Source organism: Nicotiana tabacum, chromosome 7 (assembly GCF_000715075.1).
Source record: "Nicotiana tabacum cultivar K326 chromosome 7, ASM71507v2, whole genome shotgun sequence".
NCBI lineage: Eukaryota > Viridiplantae > Streptophyta > Magnoliopsida > Solanales > Solanaceae > Nicotiana > Nicotiana tabacum.
The window spans coordinates 151,371,224-151,386,387 of NC_134086.1; the positions used below are offsets into that span (position 1 = coordinate 151,371,224).

Here is a 15,164-nt window from a genome sequence, read left to right on the forward strand (position 1 = left end):
TCATTACCAAATAAGAAAAAATTTTCTTTTCTCTTAATATTGTATGAGTTGTAGCACTATCCAAAAGACATAAATCTTCATTACTCATCTTGGATCCAATTGAAGACTAAGAAATTTTAATTTCTTCATAAAAAAAATAAAAGTACATCATGAGAAATACGAAAAAACTAACATCACCAACGACAACATAAGACAACTTAAGTACTACTTAAAAATAAAAATAACTTTAGACGAGACAAAAACACTGAAAATAAAAATAACAACATAATTGCATTCCCCAGTAAAATGATCAAACTTTAGTTTTGATCTCCAAAGAAATCTTCAACTTCCAAATGAGTAAGATCATCGAGGCCTTGAAAATTATCATCATTCAAAGCAAGATTTGCCTTGGCATTGTCATCATTTTTGTTTGAAGGCCCTGCCTAAAAATCATTTTTAAAGGTCAAGTGAGACTCCACTGGGGCATTAGCAGAAGATGCCCCAACATTATGTGTCGTTCTTTTGATGGAGTTTTGATAAAGCTGACAAAATGCTTAGGTGCACGACATTCAATTTTTCAATGACCTTTCATGCCACAATGGTGGCAGTTACCGCTTTTGCCTCTTGAAGGATTGTTTTGAGAACCCATATTGTTTTCTCGTTTTCTGACCACCACGATGACGACTATTATATCGTCTCTTACCATTGTCATGCCCACGTACATTCATATGGACATGATTATTATTTTGTCTTTTTCCAGACTTATCACATCTAGCTACCATATTCGCTTTAGGAAGCGGAGCTGACCTTGTGGGACAGGCTTCATGATTTTTCAGCAAAAAGGTATTATGTTGCTCAGCCACCAGAAGGCATGAGATCAATTCAGAATACTTTTTAAAACCTTTTTCACGGTATTGCTGCTGTGATACCATATTTGAGGCATGAAAAGTCGTAAGAGTCTTTTCCAACAAATCCTCATCATTTATAACTTCCCCACATAATTTCAATTGAGAAGTTATTCGAAATACATCAGAGTTATACTCACTTACGGTCTTAAAATCTTGCAACCGTAAGTGCATCCACTCATATCAATCCCTTGGCAATACTGTAGCCTTAAGGTGATCATACATTTCCTTCAGGCCAATCCACAATTCAAGTGGATCTTTCATTGTCAAATATTCAACCTTCAAACCTTCATCCAAATGATGACGAAGAAAAAGCATTGTTACGACCCTAAACCCATACCTGGTCGTGATAACGCTTCTCATGAAGACAAGGCCAGCCGACACAATACCCAATTCATTTTAAACAATTATAAGAACACAATTTAAGTCATTAACATGCTAATGATCCCAAAATAAAAGTGAACTAGTACAATTTGCGAAAACCAACACAGCCCGACATCAGGATGTCACCAGTCATGAGGATCTTACATAAATCTAAGAGTATGAAAGAATTTATACAATCTATTACAGTACTAGACACAAGGGAAGTGAAATAGAAGGGAGAAACACTGGGTTGCGAACGCCGAGCAGCTACCTAGTGGACTCCAAATAGCCTGCTGGGAGCAATCAACCCTCACTGGCGGGACCTAAAGCTCCTGAATCTGCACACAGGGTGTAGGGAGTAAAGTGAGTACTCCAACTTAGTGAGTAATAAAAATAAAGGAAGACTGAGTGATAAGAAAACACGTAAAACACAGCAAAATGTTGCAAGAGGCAGTGTAAAACCAATATAATGCAATAAGACAGTGTAATCTTATAAAAACACCTTAGTTCAGTATAAGCTTTTTTAAAACACCTTTTTAACAGTTAAACAAGTAAATAAAAAGCAGCGAGAAAAGATAAACACATAAAATCATCCCCTCGGGAACAATGTCAACAGAATTCAGCCCCTCGGGCAATAACCTAGCACAACCTCAGCCCCTCGGGCTATATCACATATCATACTTGGTACCCGCGCTCACTGGGGGTGTATAGACTCCGAGAGGGGTCTCTTACGGCCCAAGTGCAGTATCAAGCTAATCAATAGGCTCTCGGCCTCATATCAACTCAGGCCCTCGGCCTCATAATCATAATCAGTACAACTCTGCTATGGCATGCAGCCCGATCCCATAATAATTCTCACAACACAGTCCCTCGACCCTACTCAGTCATAAATCTCTAAAAGCCACTCGGGCATAGTAAAATATGACGCTCAGCCCAAAATATCATTTAAAGTGTTAAAACAGAGTAAACATGGTTGAGTTATGAAAATAGTAGAATATAACATGACTGAGTACAGATATAAATCAAAACAGTGAGGAAAGAGCAGTAAAACTCCTCTAAGGGTCCAAAATAGTTGGTACAAGGCCCAAATATAACATTTAACCCAAAACATGATGATAGCAAATAGTTTTCAATCAAATACGTAGTAAAACAGTCATATGGGATGGACTAAGTCACAATCCCCAAAGGTGCATGACTCCACGCTCGTCATCTAACGTGTGCATTACCTCAATATAGCACAACGATGTGAAATCCGAGGTTTCATACCCTCAGGACAACATTTACAATCATTACTCACCTCTATCCGGTCCAAATTCTAGCCCACGATGCCTTTGCCTTTCGAATCGGCCTCCGAATGCTCCAAATCTAACCAAAATCAGTGCAAAACCATCACTATATGCTAAGGGAACAAAGCCCACTCGAAAAAATCAAATTACAACACAATTCCCGAAATTAGCCAAACCCGACCCCCGGGCCCACGACTCAGAATTCGATAAAAATTACATCAATAGACTCCTTATCACTCCCCGAGTTCATTCATATCAAAAGCACCAAAATCCAACCACAAAAGACCCTTCAAATCCCAAATTCTAGGTCTCCAATTACAAACCCTAGTTCTTCAACATTTAGGCTTAAATTCAACAATTTCTATGATTAATTAGGTAGAAATCACATTAGGATTGAATATTAAGTCCATAAATCTTACCTCCAAGTGTCCCTCTTCAAAAAGCTTCAAAATTGCCCAAAAATGGAGGAACTTAGGCTCAAAATCACGGAATAGGCCTTTTAAATCATTCTACCCAGTCATTTTATTTCCTTCTTCGCGAACGCGATCAACACCTCGCGTTCGCAAAGCACAAACTTAAGTTGACCAGAAATTCCTCTTATGCGAACACGACTACCCCTCGCGAACGCGATGCCTCAGCATGTAAGCTTTTAAATCATTCATTTTTTTTCATTTTCTTTCCCTATTTTAGAAGCGAGATCCCAACCGGTAAAATTGGCCATCATTTTTTTACCCGAAAACTCTTTCATCTTTCCCCGGTAAAGAGGGGCAGCTGTTGATACCTAATTTTTTTTCATATATTTTAAATATACATGAATACCTTCAAAATAGCATATATAAGCATGCCCAATGTTTTTATTTCTAGACCTGGCTTACCCGAGCGGACAACTCGAGCCGGGGGGGGGGGGCAACGTACCGGTAACCAAAAGATCATCCGGCTTTGCAACTTGTCCGAACCTCGTTCTATTTGGGATATGACACTAACAGAAAGAAGTCACGCCAGCGTGCACTCCTCAGAAGAGAGAAGAGAGGGGTTTCGTAGCAGTTTATATACAGTTCAAATAATATCAAAGCGGTAAAAAACAACATTTAGAATATTAGGCCCAAATATGTAATAAAATCAGATAATAAATATAGCCAAATATAACAATTATTTTAAACTTGAATTCTTGAGCCCTGAACCAGAGATTCTGGGTTCTTATCCCCAGCAGAGTCGCCATAGCTATCACACCTCCTTTTTCTACCTCCGGAAGGGTATAAGAGAGTTTTTCCAACTTTAAATGACAATTGAAACAAGATTATTTATTCATTAAATTCAGAGTCTCCACTTGGGATAATTTTATGGTGTCCCAAGTCACCGGTTCAAATCCCGAATAGAGGAAAAGATTAACTCTGTATTACAGTCCGCGAATACAGAAATCCGGGTAAGGAATTCTATTAACCTGGGAGAAGGTGTTAGACATTCCCGGATTCTGTGGTTCTAACACGGTCGCTCAATTGTTATACTTGGCCTATTATATGATTTTAGTACATGTTTTAGCCTATGATGCAATCTTAAATCATTAGCCGCTTTTAATCATCTTTAAGGAAGATTGCAATGTCATTTAAATATGTCTTGAACAACGTCACATAAATGCACCCCGCGGTCTTCGACATATTCTATCTAACATTGTTGAGATTTGAATTTGGGTCACATAAATGCGCACCCGAGTTTAGGAAGGTAATTTTAAGATAGCGCGCCTAAAACAACTATGCATTTTCTTGAATTATTTTTCTAAAGCTAACTTAAGATTATTGTAATTCCAAGAGTTATGGGAGTAAAATTGTAGAGAAGATGTTATGAATTTCATTGATACACTTACATAGTAATTAAAGAAAAGGACACCTTATGTATTTATAAGAATTGGACCAACTAGTCTACGAAATGGACGAAGAAATTAAATGGACACGGGACAGCTATGCCTTGACTAAATTAAACATAAAAAATTCATTTTCAAATATGACTTATTATCCTTAAAGGAAAATCAAATTCCCCTGCCCAACACAAACTTCCCCTTTTTTTTTTCCTGAAAATATAATCAAAAGCACATGACCCATTTGATATCTTCTATCTTCAGATATTAAACTTCAATCAAGAAGCATATGGATTTTTCTTTCAAAATTTAACTTACAGCACACTTGACAATAATTAAAGATCAACAAGAAGTTAACAACAAATAATCTCAATCAATCAAATGATGCCAAATAATTATAAATTCAAAAAACAACTTGAGATAAAATCAGATATTCATAAGCATCATAAATGAATGAGAAAAGGGAGAAACAATTAGACATTTATTATTGAACTTACTCTCTCTGCTGCATACAGTGAAAATGAGACTTCGAAAGAAATAACAAAGTGAGCTATTCATCAGAACCTTGAACCTATGAACTCGACAGCTGCGACCCCACTCGAACTCGTTGGAAGCCTATATCGTTATACTCTATCGGTATTCGGAGGTATGGTTGACGTTGGAATTTTGCTGTTTTTTAAGGTTGTTTGGTGGCTGATTTTTGGAGTTGTTTTGAGGGTTTGAGAGGCTATTTTTCAGCTGGTTTTGCTAGGATTTTGGTGTGGAAACAAGGTTGGTTTTGGATATATTCTCAGGTGTTTTTGGATGGTTTTGAGCCAGGATTTCACGGCTGTCTTTTTGGACTAATTTTCGTGGCTTTAGGGACTATTTTAGGTGACAATTTCAGATCTGTTTCCTTGGTTTTCAACGGTGGCTAAAGGTGGCTTTAATGGAGTTTTGGGGGTTGGTTAACAATGGAGAAGGGGGTGAAGCCTATGGATCTTTCATGGTTAAAAATGGAGGAAACAATATGGTCTTTTTCAACAGAAGTTGCTGTATTTTTTTTGTAATGCCGCTGTGCCAACCTTTTCTTTGTTATTCTTTTCAGCCCCTTCTTTTAGCTCTAAAGGTCTATGTATTTGTAGAGTTTTCTAGGTTAGGGGGTATGGGCCTGAGAATTACAGGCTTGAGAATTATGGGGCTTTATGACTAGTTTTGCTTAAAATCAACTTAATTAATTAAAAATCTATCCATATAGAAATAATATCAAAAATATTAATTAACTCTACTTAAGTAAAAATAATTATTAAAATAAGACTAACTGTTAAAACAAAACTATTTTTTGGTATTTTCAAGATTAAAAATGACTACAAAACATTAATGAATCTATTTTTGTAATTTTCGTTTTCTTGTAATAAAATAAAAATAAAAGAGTAAAAATGAGTTGAAATAGCTATATTAGGCCCAAATTAATTATTTACGTGCTAAAATATGAAAAATCTTGGGGAGGGTCAAAAATCACATGTCTACAGCTGCCCCTCTTTGACTGGAAACGTGAAGAGTTTTCGGACAAAGAACGACTAGACAGATTTTTTTTGACCCGACCCTTATTTAAGAAGACCAAAACTAAGATAAAAGGGGAATGTGACCGAGCCTTGGTATCTGAGATTCCTACATATCCATGTCCATAAAGGAATCAGGCCACGTGTAGTTCAGAGGTGAGTGAGATGATGGAGTATGCCGAGGTGATGAGCCAGTCGAGGTGCCGTTCCGCCGAGGTTCCGGTCCGCAGTCCTGTTATTACATCAAAAATCAAGAAATGAAAAAGACTAGCTAAGCATGCCAACTACAAGTTACAAGATTCCTATCTATAAGTCTTCTGAAGCTTGATCTTGAGACTTGAATGGTTCTTCATACATATTTTGGATTTGAACCTTGATGCTTGCTAGTTGCAGGTGCTAGTTCATTCTTCTTCAACTTTTCAAACCAAAACGGGACATGGAGAGCTTGTGACCTCAGCCCTATCTTGAGCAGCTCACATCTTTCATTAACTTCTGCATTTGGATTCACTTCTTGTCTTTCTTTTTTTTTCTTTTTATTCTAGATTGTGACTAACTTCTGTTGATCATCTTGGACTGCTGACTCGCATTCTTGACGTGAGCTTCTTTTGTTGCTGACCTGAATTGCATTCTGAATTGAATTCCCTTTTTTTTCAGTCCTGATTACTGAACTTGAACCGTCTTCTCTTGTTACTTGACACTGTTTTCCCTTGCACCTTGAACCATTTTCCCTTGAAACTTGAACTGTCTTCCTTCAAAACTGCTTTCCCTTAAAACTTGAGTTGTCTTCGCTTATTCTCCAGGTGAGTGCCCCAGTTTGATATTGGGAACATCTGTGAGTGTTAACAAAACTATAAATCACCTGCGCTGCTGATGAAGGATACACTGATGAGAGTAAAATTAATGACTCGACTAGGATGTGTGTCTCCTAAATGTGATTGAGCTTGCGGAAAACTATAAACTAAGCTTGATTAAAGTAAAAACTGGTCCTATTCTCCAGGCGGGCCCCCTGATTTCAGGAAAACTTAACATTGAAAATCTTAAAAAAACTAAAAAATGACTTCCTTTTTTTTCAAATTCAGACTTCCTTTTTTTTTAAAAAAAAATTATTATCTTAGGAGAAAATTCATCGGACTAGGATTTCTATCTTAGGAGAAAGATTCATCAGACTAAGATTTTGATCCTAGGAGAAAGTTCATCAGACTAGGTCTCTCTTCTACTTCTTTTTTGGTATCTTAGGAGAAAGGTTCATCGGACTAAAATTTCTATCATAGGAGAAAGTTCATCAGACTAAGATTTTGATCCTAGGAGAAAATTCATCAGATTAGGTCTTTTTTTTGGTATCTTAGGAGAAAGATTCATCAGACTAAGATTTCTTTACTAGGAGAAAGTTCATCAGACTAGGTCTTCTATCTTAGGAGAAAGATTCATCAGACTAAGATTTTGATCTTAGGAGAAACTTCATCAGACTAGGTCCTTTTCTCTTTTTTGTTTTTGTTTTTGTTTTTTTTTGGTATCTTAGGAGAAATATTCATCCGACTAGGTCTTCTATCTTAGGAGAAAGATTCATCAGACTAGGTCTCTTTTTTTTTTGGTATCTTAGGAGAATGATTCATCAGGCTAAGATTTTTATCCTATGAGAAAATTCATCAGACTAGGTCTTCTATCTTAGGAGAAAAATTCATCAAACTAAGATTGCGATCCTAGGAGAAGATTCGTCAGACTAGGCTTCCTTTTTTGTTATCTTAAGAGAAAGATTCATCAGACTAAGATTTCGATCCTAGGAGAAAATTCATCAGACTGGGTTTTCTATCTTAGGAGAAAAATTCATCAGACTAAGACATCTATCCTAGGAGAAAGTTCATCAGACTAGGTTTTCTATCTTAGGTGAAAAAATGTGAAGATCAATGGCAAGATTTTATGCACAATAGCAAGACAAATAAAGGCAAAGATTTGAGAAACTTCCCTTTATCAGCTCTTCTCGTTTTTTCTTTTTCATTTTTTTCTCTTTTTTGAATCACTTTCCTTTCACTGCTTTGTTCCTGTTTCATACAAAGAAAAATTTGTCAGTTTTGAAAATGGTGGTCAGTTTGTGTCCTTGAGTCTTGGGCAGCTTGGCTTCAGCTCAATCAGCTTGAGTCGGCTTCAAGAGATTTTTGCTCTGCATCAACCCTAATTGTTTCACACCTAGTACCATTTGTACTTGCGGCTCAATCAGCCTAATCTCAACTGGAGATTTTGCCTAGGTGACCCTTTCTGATATCTTGAATGACTTTCTGCTTTTTGAGCAATTTGTCTGTCAAAGAGAATCACCAGTTATCTTTCTTGCGCCAAGTAGGCTGAGAAGAGTCTTTTTGGGGAAGCCTTTGTATGAATCCTCAAGGTATATTGACAGAAACAACTTAGTGCTGGCCAAATTTGCTTTATACATTTGAAAAGCTCGTAGCAGATTTTGAAATATTTTCTTTCTTGTTTTGACAAGGACCGACTCGGAGTGAAGGACATAATTATGCAAAGAAACAAGTATTAACAAGAAATGCCCCTGTCGGAAGGACAGAAGGAAGAGTTCTTTTTCCTTTTTTTTTCTTTTTTTTTTCAATAACTAGCCTTAATGATCATGACATGCATTTTGGACTTAACGACCGATCTATCAAACTAATCCAATCTTCCCTTTTACCATTCTTATGACCTTTGAAGTCGGGCTTGATTATGCCAATTCTTCGCATCAGCTTCACGACTCACTTTCGACAAGTAGTGCCCGAGGGGTTTTCACCAACAAGTCTCTCTCATTTTTTCATCTCTGCTTATCGTCGCCTTACAGTGCCCGTGAAGGTTTTCACTAGTAAGAATATCTCATTTTCCTTATTTTTCTTTCTCTTTTACTTTCTTATGTGAGCAACTTGACAGTGTTCTATGTCGCGTGACAGCGTTGCTCATTGCATGCTTCTCTTGGCATTCTTGAAGGAATTTTGGGAGGTCTTTATTTGGACGGTTTTGGATAGGGTTGGACGAAAGGCCGACATGAGGCTCAAAACAGACTAAAGATGATGGGGTTGTATACTTACAACTTTTGGAATCGACTCTTTTAAAAATGAAATAAAATCTTTGCCCCAGTTTCAGCTATTGGGGATTATTTTGAATTTTTTTTCTTTTCAATTCTTATTTGGTTGGACCAAACCGTGAGGCTGCATACATATCTTTTTTTTAAGGAATCAGGTCGAACGTAGTTCAAACATCTGACCTAACTAATTTTTTTCTTTCTTTCTATATCTCTTTCTTTTTCTTTTTTTTTTCTTATTTTTTTCAAAACAAGTTGCCCCAACTTCTATTTTTTTAAGGGCATGAACCTTTGACAAATCTTTTTTTTTTCACTTGAACTTTCTATGAATTGCCCCAGTTTGTACTCTTGGGACATGGATTTTTTTTCTTTTCTTTTTTTTTTCGTATTTTTTTTGACTCTTGACTCTAAACATGATTCCAAAAAATAGTGGTCAAAGAAAATAACACAGGTTCATAAGGGGTAACAAAGGGTATAAAGTGTTTGAATAGCAGAAAAAGGGCCTCCCAGCCTCGAGAATGCCAATTATAGTATTTTTTTACGATCACATCATTGATGAACATGCCTGACTTCTTGGGTCTTTTTCAGTGTAAAGCTGTATGAGCAATACTTCCTCGTTGTGAATGACCCATGTCAATTTGGGTGACTTTTCTTGGATTTTGTCTTGATGTAGAAGATGCATTTTGCCACTAACTAATCCATTTCAAGTTGTCTGGAATACACCTTCTATTGAAAACACTTTCTATCTCTTAGTGCTAAACAGACTTCAGCCTATCCGATTATCCTTAAGCCCGATCTTCTCAAATGATTCAAAAGGTAGAGATCCTTAACTTCCATGAGCATGACTGCTTTGGTTCCATGTAAACTTGGCTCATGCTTATTTTCCAAATGTTTCATGTCTTTATTCATATTCCAAAAGTATCTCTTTCTCACTTATCCAATTCAAGACTACGTCAATTTTCTAAGATCTGGCCAAAAATTCCGCATGCATGTCATGTTACTAGTACTAGCATGAAAAGAATTATGCACAAAATGGACACAAAATGGCTGGCTGTTTTTTATTGAATGAAGGATATAAGGGTCCGATAACACAAAAGAAGAAGAAAAGAAGACAAAATAAGCTACCATGGCTAAAGGAGGAGTGACTTTCCAGTTGCTAAGCGACATCTTAGCCATACATTCCCACATCAACATTACCACGACATTTTGACCATTTTAATTGCTTTGGATTCAACACTCAAATTTTGACAATCATCCCGAGCAGCCCATGTCCTATTGCTCAAATCTAGTAAAGTCACACCCACATTTGTCTCCATTTTTTTATTTTTCACCGCCAACTTGACTACTTGCCTTTTCTTGACCTTGGATCAACAATAATGGTGCTTGTTCCATCGGTTGAGAAGATGCTTTTATTTCCGAGAGATCTTGGATGGATTTTGTGACTCGCCATTGCAAACCAACAAACCGACCACCTTTGATTAGCTTTTATTTTAAAACAAAAAACATGTTAAAATAAACACTCACTTTCTTTCTTTCTTTCTTTCTTTTTTCTCTTTTCTCTTATTTTTTTTCTCTCTTTTTTATTTTTAACCATTCGATCGAACCTGATATGGGTTGCCTACGTAACATGTGGGAACATGAATAAGATCTTGCATAGTTCAGAAAGATCATGAATAAAGTAAATAAACTAACTTTTTTTTTTGAATTTTTTATTTTATTTTTCGAAAGAAAGACTTATAAAGAAGAAAGAGAATATTTTTGGATTTTGATTTTTCTTCAGCATTTTTGCAAAAAAAAGACTTCTAAAGAGGAAAGTTTATTTTTTTGAATTGTTTTTCTGGAATTTCGAAAGAAAAACATCTAAAGAAGAAAGAAAATATTTTTGGAATTTTATTTTGAATTTATGAAAGAAATGCTTCTAAAAAAAAGAAAATATTTTTGAATTTTGAATTTTCTTTTCAATTTTGAAAGAAGAATGAAAATATTTTTTGATTTTTGGAAGAAATTAAAAGAAAATATTTTTGTATATTTTTTTTAAAATAACAATTTGGGTCTAAAAGAAAGGCTTTCTAAAGAAGCAAGTAATGAAAAATATTTTTGAATTTTTTAAAAATTGGGGTCTAAAAAAAAAGACTTTTCTAGAGAGGAAGTAAAGAAAAATATTTTTGGATTTTTTTGAAAATTATGGGCCGGAACCGATGAGGTTTGCCTACGTATCTCACATCCGGTGAGAATCAGACCCGCGTAGTTCGCCAGTTTTGACGGAACAGAAGAAAATATGACTTATTTTGAAATGACTTTTCTTTTTTCTTTTTTAAAATTTCAACAGAATTTCAGGGTAATTCAAATAACTACCTCTCACTCTCTTTTCTTTTCTCTTTTTTTCGATTTTCATTTTTTTTATTTTATTTCCCTATTCTAGAAGCGAGTCAGCATGCAAGCCGAAGCAAACGAATGCGCAAGTAGCAAATAGGATGTATCAGGATGGTCTTTTCATTTCGGGTGCACCTGTCCTGACTGACCCAACCTCTGTGTTGAGTGTCCAAAGTCAAATGCACATGATGCAAACAAAGGTTCCTACTAGGGATCCGGTATGAGGCTGAGTTATTCTAGGTTTAAAACCTGGGTGTATTGTTCTAGACCTGGCTTACCCGAGCGGACAACTCGAGCCGAGGGGGGGCTGCGTACCGGTAACCAAAAGATCATCCGTCTTTGCAACTTGTCCGAACCTCGTTCTATTTGGGATATGACACTAACAGAAAGAAGTCACGCCAGTGTGCACTCCTCAGAAGAGAGAAGAGAGGAGTTTCGTAGCAGTTTATATACAGTTCAAATAATATCAAAGCGGTAAAAAGCAACATTTAGCACATTAGGCCCAAACATGTAATAAAATCAGATAATAAATATAGCCAAATATAATAATTATTCTAAGCTCGAATTCTTGAACCCTAAACCAGAGATTCTGGGTTCTTATCCCCAGTAGAGTCGCCAGAGCTGTCACACCTCCTTTTTCTACCCCCGGAAGGGTATAAGGGAGTTTTTCCAACTTTAAGTGACAATCGAAATGTGATTATTTATTTATTAAATTCAGAGTCGCCACTTGGGATAATTTTATGGTGTCCCAAGTCACTGGTTCAAATCCCTAATCGAGGAAAAGATTGACTTTGTATTACAGCCGCGAACACAGAAATTCGGGTATGGAATTCTGTTAACCCGGAAGAAGGTATTAGGCATTCACGGATTCCGTGGTTCTAGCACGGTCGCTCAACTATTATAATTGGCCTATTATCTGATTTTAGTACATGTTTTAGCCTATGATGCAATCTTAAATCATTATCCGCTTTTAATCATCTTTAAGGAAGATTGCAATGTCATTTAAAATACGTCTTGAACAACGTCACATAAATGCACCCACGGTCTTTGACATATTTTATCTAACATTGTTGAGATTTGGATTTGGGTCACATAAATGCGCACTCGAGTTTAGGAAGGTAATTTTAAGATAGCGTGCCTAAAGTAATTACGCATTTTCTTGAATTATTTTCCTAAAGCTATTTCAAGATTATTGTAAGGCTAAGAGTTATGAGAGTAAAATTGTAGAGAAGATGTTATGAATTTTATTGATACACTTACATAGTAATTAAAGAAAAGGACACCTTATGTATTTACAAGAATTGTACCAACTAGTTTACGAAATGGACGAGGAAATTAAATGGAAACGGGACAGCTATGTCTTGACTAAATTAAACATAAAAAATTCATTTTCAAATATGACCTATTATCCTTAAAGGAAAATCAAATTCCTCTACCCAACACAAACTGCCCCTTTTTTTCCTGAAAATATAATCAAAAGCACATGACCCATTTGATATCTTCTATCTTCAGATATTAAACTTCAATCACGAAGCATATGGATTCTTCTTTCAAAATTTAACTTACAGCACACTTGACAATAAATTAAGGACCAACAAGAAGTTAACAACAAACAATCTCAATCAATCAAATGATGCCAAATAATTATAAATTCAACTTACTCTCTCTGCTGCATATAGTGAAAATGAGACTCCGAAAGAAATAACAAAGTGAGCTATTCATCACAACCTTGAACCGAAGAACTCGCCAGCTGCGACCCCACTTGACTCGAACTCGTTAGAAGCCTATATCGTTATACTCTCTCGGTATTTGGAGGTATGGTTGACGTTGGAATTTTGCTATTTTTTAAGGTTGTTTGGTGGATGATTTTTGCAGTTATTTTGAGGGTTTGAGAGGCTATTTTTCAGCTGGTTTTGCTAGGATTTTGGTGTGGAAACAAGGTTGGTTTTGGATATATTCTCAGATGTTTTTGGATGGTTTTGAGCCAGGATTTCACGGCTGTCTTTTTGGACTGATTTGCGTGGCTTTAGGGACTATTTTAGGTGACAATTTCAGATCTGTTTCCTTGGTTTCAACGGTGGCTAAACGTGGCTTTAATGGAGTTTTGGGGGTTGGTTAACAATGGATATGGAGGTGAAGCCTACGGATCTTTCATAGTTAAAAATGGAGGAAACAATATGGTCTTTTTCAACAGAAGCTGTTGCATTTTTTTTTGTAATGCCGCTGCGCCAACCTTTTCTTTGTTACTCTTTTCAGGCCCTTCTCTTAGCTCTAAGGGTCTATGTATTTGTAGGGTTTTCTAGGTTAAGGGGTATGTGTTTGAGAATTATGGGCATTTATGACTAGTTTTGCTTAAATCAACTTAATTAACTAAAAATCTATCCATATAGAAAGATTACCAAAAATATTAATTAACTCTACTTAAGTACAAATAATTATTAAAATAAGACTAACTGTTAAAACAAAACTATTTTTTGGTATTTTCAAGATTAAAAATGACTACAAAACATTAATGAACCTATTTTTGTAATTTTCGTTTTCTTTTAATAAAATAAAAGTAAAAGTAAAAATGAATTGAAATAGCTATATTAGGCCCAAATTAAATATTTACGTGCTAAAATATGAAAAATCTTGGGGAGGGTCAAAAATCACATGTCTACACAAACCACGTCCGAATGGCCTGAAATTTTGTACACACATCCCGAATGACACAACGGACCTACTAAAACTTCCGAAATTCCATTCCGACCCCTATATCACAATCTCACCTATCAACCGGAAAATGCCAAAATTCCAATTTCGCCAATTCAAGCCTAAATCCACTCCGGACCTCCAAAACCTATTCCGATCATGCTCCTAAGTCCCAAATCACCTCTCGAAGCTATCCGAATCATCGAAACTCACATCCGAGCCCTTTAACACATAAGTCAACATCCGGTTGACTTTTCCAACTTAAGCTTACTCAAAAGAGGCTAAGTGTCTCAAACCTTACCAAAAACTCTCCGACCCGAGCCAACCAACCCGATAACACATAGTACCGCTGAACAAGAAAATAAGAAGCAGAAATGGGTGGAGCAGTAACTCATGAAACGACCGGCCGGGTCGTTACATCCTCCCCTCTTAAACAAACGTTCGTCCTCGAACGAGTCAAGAAACATACCTGAAGCCTCAAACAGGTGAGGATATCTGCTCCGCATCTCCCACTCGGTCACCCAGGTAGCCTCCTCCACGAGCCGACCTCTCCACTGCAATTTCACTGAAGCTATATCCTTTGACTGCAACTTTTCAACCTGACGCTCCAAAATAGCTACTGGCTCCACATCATAAGTCAAATCATCATATAACTGAACCGTGTTGAAATCCAGAACATGAGATGGATCCCCAATATGCTTGATCAGTGCCAACCCTGCACTACTATAGAGTAGCGAGAGTGGTCGAAGCAGCTTTTACCCGAGAAGGTCGGGATCGATTTTCACAGGGATCTAGAAATGGGAATTGGGCTTCTATCTAAACTAGGGATGTGTAACTGCTCTTAATTGTACTTCTAATCATAGTTGGTCTTTTGATTTTACTTCTAATTTTATGCTAATAAGATGCTAAATTAAGCTAAGAGTGAAATACTTGAAGGTTGTCTAAATAGTTAAGAAGGCACTAGGGAAGTGACTTTCTCCTAGGTGGATACTTGACGGGTTCTTGGGTCTAAGGCTAGGTTGTTATGTTGGGGATTACGATATAACCAATGCACTAAACTTCTTACTCTATACCTCTCGGTAGTTTGAGTGATTTTTCCCTAATTGACTATCTCAAGAC

At 36.4% G+C, this 15,164-nt stretch overlaps 1 long non-coding RNA gene across 2 annotated transcripts; it reads right to left on the reverse strand.

Annotated features, from left to right (window-relative positions):
• Positions 1-1,296: 1,296 nt before the first annotated feature.
• Positions 1,297-13,627, reverse strand: LOC142161886 (uncharacterized). Of its 2 annotated transcripts, none has more exons than XR_012693595.1 (3): positions 13,016-13,627; positions 4,883-6,793; positions 1,297-1,585 (listed from the first exon to the last, which is right to left on the reverse strand). It is a non-coding gene; the product is annotated as an uncharacterized LOC142161886 (long non-coding RNA). The 2 variants fall into 2 exon arrangements; XR_012693594.1 differs by having other exon boundaries at positions 4,883-6,756; positions 13,016-13,626.
• Between the last annotated feature and the right edge of the window lie 1,537 nt (positions 13,628-15,164).